This window comes from Ursus arctos, unplaced genomic scaffold (assembly GCF_023065955.2).
Source record: "Ursus arctos isolate Adak ecotype North America unplaced genomic scaffold, UrsArc2.0 scaffold_4, whole genome shotgun sequence".
Lineage (NCBI taxonomy): Eukaryota > Metazoa > Chordata > Mammalia > Carnivora > Ursidae > Ursus > Ursus arctos.
In genome coordinates this window covers 88,333,532-88,341,972 of record NW_026623056.1, presented here as the reverse complement: position 1 = coordinate 88,341,972, position 8,441 = coordinate 88,333,532, and the positions used below count along the sequence as shown (strand labels likewise).

General features: G+C 46.7%; 1 protein-coding gene across 2 annotated transcripts in view; it reads left to right on the top strand.

Moving 5' to 3' along the window:
• The first annotated feature begins 1,262 nt into the window (after positions 1 to 1,262).
• The window catches only part of ERG (ETS transcription factor ERG), a 243,123-nt gene continuing 235,944 nt past the window's right edge, over positions 1,263 to 8,441 (top strand). The window contains exon 1 of one of the 2 annotated variants that reach the window (XM_057306539.1): positions 1,263 to 1,326. The gene's annotated coding sequence lies outside the window, so the exon portion shown is untranslated. Of the gene's footprint in view, positions 1,327 to 2,271; positions 2,363 to 8,441 lie in introns of those variants that run through there. The other variant, XM_057306538.1, reaches the window with a different exon arrangement.

Here is an 8,441-nt window from a genome sequence, read left to right as displayed (position 1 = left end):
GGGTTCCCTGTGGTGAGTTCTGAAAATTAGTGGCTAAGAGGAAGATTTCAAAATACAGTGAGGTTTCTTGGATCTGGAAGTCTTGGAGAATAACTAGAGAGAAAAGGAACCAAAATACACAATTGACAATTAAGGAGCGAGGCAGGTTGCACATTATTTAGAACCACATAAATTGCAATATTGTGACTACTGTGGCAGCAGCGAGCAGTTGGAAAGAATCAATTGATTTTGCAAATGACGATTCTAGCACAGATTATATAAACTGCCATGACCCTATAAATGTGCACCTTTTAATATGCATACTGCTCTTTGTACTGTAACATCTTTAACAAAAGGATGCATTCTTGTCAGAAGCTTATTCTGTTTTCACTCTTTATTTTTATTGGTATCTCATCTTGCCCCCCCTTAGGAGAGGTGGCTTGTATCTCATCTACCATGATGTGTGTGTTTGTTCAGGAAATTTCCTAAGAATAGATTTGTAGTTTCATGAACATTGCCCATTTAAAAAAGAAACACTTCCTTGGAGAGTTCCTAATGGCAGATTCTCAAATTAATGAGTCCTTTTTGGCATCTTTAGGGTTAAAGGTCCTCTCAGAATCTATAGGTCCTGGAGAAGGCAGTTTCTAAACTCAGCTGCTTAGACCCATTTTTTTCCCCCAGCAAACAGGAAATGGAGCCCTGAAGGCTTTTTTTTTTTTTTAAGTGGAAAGTGTGTGGGGAGGGGGCATACTCATGCTGCCCACTTACAACCCTGAGCCTGACCCAGACTTGGGGGTCTCTGTGTGTTTTTTCTTCTCTCTCTTTTTTTCTATTATTTTGGCAGACTTTTTGGAATGTCTGGGAGCTAAGGGCTTTGCTTCATGGAGCAGAATTCTGCAGCAAGGAAAAGAGAAAGTTATAGACTAAACCACAGAAATGTAAACACGTCTGCAGCTAAAATAACTCTACTTTCATTGAAAACACTCCTCCTTCACAATCAGACTTCTGTGTGCTATGGTCAATAAAACTGCATGTTAATAGCGACCAATTAATAGATTATGTTGCCCGGCCTTAAAAGTTGAGGGAGTTTTAATTATTATTTTTCAAATTAAAGGAGTGCTTATTCCCTCCCTTCCCTTGGGGTGGGGGGACTTTGCTTTCTTTCTGGCTGTTTGCTGAAATTTTTGGCTGTTAAAGTTCGGAGAGGGAGGGACATGAGTAGTTTGCACTTGGTCGAAAGGGGAGAGTGTGCGAGAGGACGCTGTGGGATGGGTTCCTAGCGATCACGCAGGGACGGTCGTGACAGCCCCCGTGGGACACGCGTGAGTGAGAAGCAGCGGCTCTCAGGTAAGCGCGATTTGGAGGTCAGGATTCACTGATCACCTAAAACATCGGGAGGGGCTTAGCACAGTGCCCCCCGAGGCCGAGGCGCTGAACCTCGCGGCTCCCAGTTTTGGAAGCTGTATTTTTGCGGACACCGTTCTCACGAGGGCTGCTGTCACCGCGTCCGCGCGTCAGGCCGGGGTGTCTCGCACCCAGGCACCCGCGCCCCGCGTCCCGCCGCTGGCGAGCCTCGGCCGGCCGGTCCCCGCGCCCGCCTCTGGCTCCCGGGGCGCGCACGGAGCGAGTCCAGGTCTCCCCGAAGTCGGCGGCACCTTGGCACCGCGTCTCTTCGTCAACAGTCTGAGGGCGACGTCTTCCTTGTGACGAGCATCCAAGGCAGTCAGTCGGTGGTCATTTTAAACTTCTCCGGCAGCAACCACTTCTTTATTTTCAGTGTCTGTAGTGGCTGAGGCTGGAGGAAAAAAAAATTCTACTTCTCACCAAAAGCGACCCCGAGTTTCGAGGTGCAAGCACGTCCGCGGCTCCCCCCCCACCCCCAGTCCGCTCGTCTCCCCTCCTGGAGGCGCGTCCCGGGTTCGTCTCTGGCGGGGCCGGGCTCAGTGCTCACGTCGTCCCGGGCTCCGCTGTAGCCGCTGCTCCTCCTCCTCCTCCCCCCTCCCCGCCCCCCCAGCCTCCAGCTCCGTCCCAAACCCGGCAGCGACCGGACCTGCCCGAGCCGCGGGGCTCCCCGCCCTCGCACACCCACGCGCGCACACCCACGCGCCCTTGGACACGCGCGCCCCCGCGCCCCGCCCCCGGCGCGCACCCCCGGATCGCGGGTCGCGCGTCGGGGCGGCCTCCCTGCTCGGCGATTGGCGGGAGCCGGAGCCTCCCCGAGGCCGGCGCCCACACCATGGGCTGAGCCCGTCGGCGCCCCGGGAGTCAGTGCGGCCCGGCTCGGCGCGCACCGCCAGGCACGCGCGCGGGCACACGCGGGCGCGGACACGCGCGGACACGCACGTGCGGGACACGCCCTCCCCGACGGCGGCGCTCGCCTCCGGTAAGTCCCGCGCCCCGCGCGCTCTGCCTGGCTCGCGCGCTGGCTGCGGGGGGGGGGGGACGCGGCGGGCGGCGGCGGCGGCTGGGTGGCCGGCCCTTCCGACGGCGCCGGGACAGGTGGGGCGTGCGACGACTGGAGGGCCGGCTCGAGGCTGCCGGGGTCCCGGAAGGCGCGCGGGGTCGGGGCCGGCTGGAGAGGAGCTGGCACCCCGAAATCGGCGGGGGCCTCATCTGGGGCACCGAGCAAAAGCCTACTCGTTGTTGTCTCGCCTGGGAGTAGATGTTGCATTAAAGCCCGCTCTTGGCTGAACGCAGGGACCAAGTGTGGACTGGGCTGTCACTGGTGGGCAGTCCTTGCGTGCGTGGACTCTCCCTCCGACGGCGTTCTGAAACCTGGGCTCCGTCTCTTTCTTCTCCCCCTCTGTGTCTCTGTGTTTTCACCTTCTGACACCTCAGCGTGCAGCTGTTACGTTTCTGTGCTTACAATTTGCCACCTTAATTGGAGTACTTGGCATGTTTAAAAATGTAACTTGTAATTCATTTTTTTATCAGCTAGCCTTGGTATCTAAAATCCATCATCCATTTATCGCTATTACATATTGATACATGTTTTGCAAAAGGTACTGTATAGAATTATTTTTAGTATTTTTAAGCATAAACTTATATGCTGTTATATTTAATAGCAGACTAGACTGCCTAATAAATTGGATAAACAATTTTAATGCGGATGTGGACTTAATACAACCCTTCGTTGATATAAGGATAATTTCGTTTATCCTTCAAAAGAACATATTCATATGGGCCACAGATTTCACACTCGACACGTTTCTGTAGTTTCTGTAGTTCAGAAAACTTTCAATGTGAGTAAAAAAAGCCCTGTATTTTTCCCTGGGTGACATAACATCGTACGTAGAGTTTATTTATCATCGGATCCAGTTTGAGTATTTTCAGTTCTCTCCAAGTGGTTTAGAGCCCTTGACCGACCTCAGCTCCCCATCACCTTATCACCAGGAGAACTGTCACATTCCTGGGGTTAACCCTTGCTCTGCTGGCTTGAGCTTGTGCCGGGGCTCCCTCATCAGTGGGAAGACCAGGCAATAGAAGTTATGTAAAAACCCAACCAGAAAAATTACTTCACTGGGTGTCAAATTATGAATGAGCTAATCATACCATTGAAATTACAAATCTAGTGGAAACAGGATGAGCTATGCAAACTTGTGGCTAGTATGTAAAGTTTTATAATTCTAAAGAAAGGTTTTATGAGGGCTCCCCACATCACAAATGCTGTTTGCGGTTTGGTAATCCTAGCTTCGATTCGAGTCAGTGACTTCTGGAAATTACACTACCCTGGCGAATGGGCATTATATCTTCTGATTTATATGTTGAAGAATATGTAATTCCAGCACCACTTAAAATGACAATTTCTCCTCTTTTCTAACACTTTGTCATTACTTCATTTTATTTGTAAAAATTCAGGATAGAATTGTGATACATTATTTTACATGTGTCTGTTATTTCCTGATGAGTGTTTGGGGATTTAATCTGATGTTCCTCCTTTAGCTAAAATTTTGAAAATCAGGGTTTGCCATTGAATGGATTATGGGATGGGGCTGCATGGACACGTGTATATAAACATTCCCCCCCTCCGCGTCTCATGTTTTCTTTTGGTATTACAGAAAAATCTTTTTGAATTTCTATCTCATAAAATCAGGTGTTTGATTTGTGGGGAGGGCTAAGGTCCCAGGGGAAATGCCAGATATGTAAGTAAGAAGTAAAGCATCTCTGAAAGATGTCAAAACTGATTTTTAACTTAGGTTTTATTCTAAAATATTATACATACACTGTGCATATGTGGAATATATCATATTACATATTATAGGTAAATAAATACAAGAGAACTTTCAACTTTTTTTCTAAAATTAATATTAGCTCTGATTTTTTCTTCTGGTTAGTTATCCTTACCCAACAAGAACATAAAATATTAAAGGCGTATTTATTTCTTCACAAGACAGAGGAGCTAATGTTTCTAAAGGCTTTTCCTACTCTGCCTGTGAAAAAGGATAACAGGTCAACGTCCATCATATGGTATGGAGTGGTGGCGAGACGTTGTCATGTTGAGTAAATGTCAGTGCAGCCTGCTATTTCATAGAACTCCATTCAGGAGGTGTTGACATAGAGACACCTGCATGTTTCTAATGAGACTTATGGAGCCGGGGAAGCAAGATGCGGTCAGGGTAGCTTAAGTCATTGTGAGCAAAGTCCCAGCCTTTTGACGCTGCTCCTTTTGGAGTGGGAGTTGATCTCTCTAAATGCAGGTAAAGAGACAAAGAGGTCATCTCCTGGCTTCATCACCCTTTGCTTCCCAGGCAGGCTTTTCCAATGAGGAGGAGACTACCAAAGGGGTTCTGTTTCCTTTCCCCTTCCCGTGTAAAGATTCCTGGGCTTCCCTGGGGTGGGGAAGGGGTGGAATATAGTCCTTCAAAATACAGCTTTTGTTTATGACCTACACCTTGAATTTGAAAGGATATTAAAAACTCTGGAGAGGCATTTGTAAGAAAAACAAGCTGACGCAATAGGAGTATTCAAGTATTTTGGACCCGATTTCAGGCAGTTTGGATACCAGGTTACAGCAGCGTGACTTGGAGGGTTGGGCGGACTTCGTGTCACTGCAGTAAGTGGCGATTGCTTACGCACGAGGTCTACCAGCTATCCCTCTGTATTGTCAGTGCTCACGATGATCTCCCTGGTGCTTCTTTGCACTTCCAGGTGGCTTATTATCCGTTCATTAGTTCTGCATTTTGTGTTGTCAACGTATACCTCACATTTATTGATTCAAAGCTGTTCTGTAGATAAACAACAGGAGTGTGCCGTGATTGGACTAGCTGCCGAACCAGTTTTCCAAAAGCCAGGAGGAATTCCCCTTTTAATTTTACCTTTTATTTGTAACAGTTCGGTATTTAGAGGAGAGAGGATTCAATGCTTCGTGTTTGTAACATTGGGAATCTAGTGGAGGTAGTGAAGGCGGGTGATCTAAAATTACTTTGCTAAATTTAAGTGTAAGTAAAATGTAGACGACACCAAGAAATTAAAGGGTGCGTCTAAGAATGGTCTAAGTTTTAGATTTAAACTAACTTTTAAGTTCTTCTGTTTTTATAGTGACATGTCATAATCTGGAAGACCCTGATTGTGTATGAGAAATAGTAATTTGGCAATGAAAGTAAGGGGTTCAGTTACCTTGACTCTGTGTATGCTCAGAAGTGTGTGCGAAGGAAGTTTAGTTATGTGATTTTTTTCAATGCTTATGAAGACTGAAATATCCTCAAAGTGTGTAAAGTAAGCCCTTTGAATGAATTCATCACTTTTTTATTATAATCCTAGAGAACTAGACGTGAGATCTGATCTAGGACAAACTGCTAGCATGTCTAAAGGTTTTTAAAAACTAGATCTGTGGCTCCTTCCTTTTAATTTTGAATTGTTTTAGTGAGAATGAGATTTTCATACATGCTGGTGTTTCATACGGGATTCCTTTTAGGAGTAATATTATTTCAATAATTATTCCCCCTGGAAGGGGGAGAAAAGCATCTCTCCAATGAATAGGAAAGAAAACAGACTCACAGGCGGTGACATTTTTTAATAGCAGGAAACTCTAATTTTCACTTAATTAAGGGTTCGGCAAAGGCTCCCAAATCTTAGTTGAAAAGTGAAGGTGTGTGTTTGCTTCTCAGTCCGGGTGCAGGGGAGCAAAGGAGGGAAGGCCTGTTTGGCGATGTACTATCGTTGCCGTATTTCTGCTAAGTGATTCCTCATTCCCGGTGGAGAGGTTCGTTTTCTCTGCGATGGAGTGGAAGTCTGGGTTATGGATTCTTGGGGCTTACTAACTTAACGAAAGTTGCAAAGCGAAAGACTGAATTGGAGTATTGTAGGCAGGGAGGTTTGTGTAACCAACGTGGGTGTAGTCACAAACTGCATCTTGGGGATGGATTCGCTTGGTCACCTTGCTGTCTGAACTAAGATGGCCATCCGATTCCGTACTCTTTGGAACCATAGGAGAAACCCAAGGTCTTACCCGATCTGTTAACGACCCGTTGCCCTAACAGAATAAATTCATTGGAATTGGCAATGGGGAAAGTGCTCTTACCCCCTCTGTGTGTCCTGTCCCTCTCTGAGGAATTTTGCTTGAGGCCAGAATGAATGAGGATCTCAGGCATTTGAGAGGAGATTGGAAGACACCTTCATGGTGGGAGGGAGAGGGCACCACTATGGCGCAGTCTGGGAAGGCAAAACTTTGGACCCCAGGAGGGAACACGGTGGACTTCGGGATCCTTACACGGGTCTGTATAGGTCTAAGCTGAGTGTAAGTAGTACCAGAAGTACGTGCTAGTAAAATAAAATGTTTGGAAACACAGGCCACTGACACTTACAGTTTCGACAAAAAACTTTTAAGTGAAATGTATTAGAAAGCTGAAGTTTCTTTTATTAGGAAGCGAGATAAAAACGTGGAGAAAAGAAGCTGACTGCCAGCTCAGGAACGTCCCGAGAAGATCTCACACTTTAAATGCATTCTCATTAAAATTATATCCAACCTCACAAAGCTGATGTGAGCCGGCTGCCAGATTTACAAATCTGGGTCTTTAATTGCACGAAATTTAAACTTGTCATGTGCAAGGCTTGCTCTTTTTGCAGCGCGAGATTCAGCGGCAAGATAACAGAATAAGCAAAAGTGGAGGAAAATTTGCTTCTTCAGTACCGAAAAGTACTTTCTAGTCTCTTTGACCCTGGCGGTGAAATTTACTTCACTGCGGAGTCCTACGATAGAAATAATGACGCTGAGGACCAGATCCCAGGGAATATGGCGGGTCCTTCCTGGAGCAGGCACGTGAAGTCAGCATATCCCCAATATTGACTCCACGTTCTGAAACCGGACTGAAAGCCCCTGGTGTGGAGGCAGAGGACGAGATGATTGATTGTTGCTTCAGGTATCAAAATGAGAGGATCGCATAGCCGAAACTGTCAGTGCTCAGGCCCTCGTATCTCATGATAAAATTCGATTTATTTTTGCAATTTTCTAAGACTTCTAAACACAGGCGGTTAAACAGAACGTTCCACCAGTGTAGTTTCTCCCAAATACTCCATAAAACCAGAGGTAAGTCACTAAAATCACCCCAGGGTTCGCTTGGGTGGCTCAGTCGGTTCAGCGTCCGACTCTTGGCTTCAGCTCAGGTCATGATCTCAGGGTTGGGAGATCAAGCCCCAGGTCCGGCTCTGTGGTCAGCGGGGAGTCTGCTTGAGATTCTCTCTCCCTCTGCCCCTCCCCCCACTCGTGCGAGTTCTCTCTCTCTTTCAAATAAATAAATAAATAAATCTTTAGCATAAAATAAAATAAAATCATCCCATGAGTATGTAGACCCCACAGTAAGCTCCCAGGAGGCAGAGAAGGGGTTAAGTTTGTGTGCATATTAATAACACATTTATAACTAGAGTTAGCTTCAGCATAAACTCTTTTTTTTGCACAAAGCGTTCAATCATGTTAAATTTTCTTTTTTAATTTTAAGTAACCTGGGAACACATTTCTCAATCAAAATTTCTTGGTCACCTGTTGCATGAGCCCACCGGCCACAGAGAGACGTGGGGACCATGGGTTGATTTGAGACTACGAAGGTACTAGATATGTCTAGAGATTGGAAGAAGAGCTGCAAGTTTGATGGGGGAAAACCAGAAAATTCCAGCGTGGAGCTCACCTATCTACTTGCCTGACTCCCGGAATTAGTGACCTGCCTGAATTCTTCTTCTTCTTCTTTTTTTAAAGAATTTATTTATCTGTCGGAGACAGAGAGAGGGAGAGAGAGAGAGCACAAGCAAGGGGAACGGCAGGCAGAGGGAGAAGCAGGCTCCCCATGAAGCAAGGAGCCCGACATGGGGCTCGATCCCAGGACCCTGGGACCATGACCTGAGCCGAAGGTAGATACTTAACCTACTGAGCCACCCAGGAGTCCCGTCGTTTTTCAGCTAGTTGTATTGACAGCGTGTAAAAAATCTCTAGCCCTTTCCACTCCAAGTAGCTAATAGCATTCACTCTGAAA